Source organism: Amblyomma maculatum, chromosome 8 (genome assembly GCF_055883805.1).
Source record: "Amblyomma maculatum isolate TAMU_Amacu chromosome 8, ASM5588380v1, whole genome shotgun sequence".
Taxonomy (NCBI): domain Eukaryota; kingdom Metazoa; phylum Arthropoda; class Arachnida; order Ixodida; family Ixodidae; genus Amblyomma; species Amblyomma maculatum.
The window spans coordinates 89,278,241-89,279,213 of record NC_139351.1 but is presented as its reverse complement, the minus strand read 5'-3'; the positions used below and the strand labels follow the sequence as shown (position 1 = coordinate 89,279,213).

Here is a 973-nt window from a genome sequence, read left to right as displayed (position 1 = left end):
GAACTGGCCACTTAGCCTTCCATTTGACAGGAAGCATTTGTGTCATTGTCCGATGGCGCGCGCTCACACTTCGCAAACTGAACCAAACTTCGCCAAAGCTTACGCTCATCTGGCCACAATGTCACATGGCAACAAAAAGAAAAAAAAAGAAGAAAACTCTCTATATTCTGGTATGAAATACAGCCAAAAGGTAATTTAAAAGCATTTTGTACTCAGGGTGACTAACAATTATGTGTGAAAACTATCACGTATATACATGAATACCACCCAATTGAAAGCTTCTAAGGCATTGCTTCACAAAGTGCGCAACAATTGCCCTTACGGCTCGTGAAAGGTGCGAGGTCGTAATGAGTGCCGTCCATTGGCTGTGCTTACTGAATTCAACCGTCTTTATCATGGGGAGCTTGGTTGTGTCGAGGATCGTTAAGTGAGGCCGGCCTTGCTGACACCGTGAAACAACACGCACGCGCCGCGCACATTGTTGCGTAGGTGCAATTTTTGGGCCCCGATTGGGGTGTGTTGGAATTATTATCGTATATCAGTTACTAAACAGAAGGCAGAGAAGTGTTAATCCGATTGCTGAAAAGCAGGCTGGATGAAGTAATTGACACTGCGTGGTCAATTGATGTATAACCCATAAATCTCACCCCTGTTAGTAACTATATCTACTGGTTTCTATGTAGTTCATCAGTGAACATTTGTTATAAAAAGTGCAGTGAGACGCTAGTAGAACCAAATTGCGTTGCGTCCACAATGGGTGTCTCCGCTGTGATATTATCCTGAGCTCAATTCATAGCCAGCAACAAGCTCATACTTAATCCTCTTGAGAAATGCCAGTGCAGCTTGCAAGTCTTGTTAAATATTAGGTAGTGCTCCCTTCTTGTTTTTCTTGTATGTGATCTCATAGTGGGGTCTTTCTGACAATTGTCAGCTTGAAATGATTCCTAAAGTACAGCTTTAAAATACGTGGCCG

At 43.1% G+C, this 973-nt stretch overlaps 1 non-coding gene across 1 annotated transcript; it reads left to right on the top strand.

Moving 5' to 3' along the window:
• Nucleotides 1–383: 383 nt before the first annotated feature.
• LOC146181759 (U4atac minor spliceosomal RNA) lies at nt 384–506 on the top strand. The gene has a single exon (XR_014700523.1). It is a non-coding gene; the product is annotated as a U4atac minor spliceosomal RNA (small nuclear RNA).
• Nucleotides 507–973: the final 467 nt, after the last annotated feature.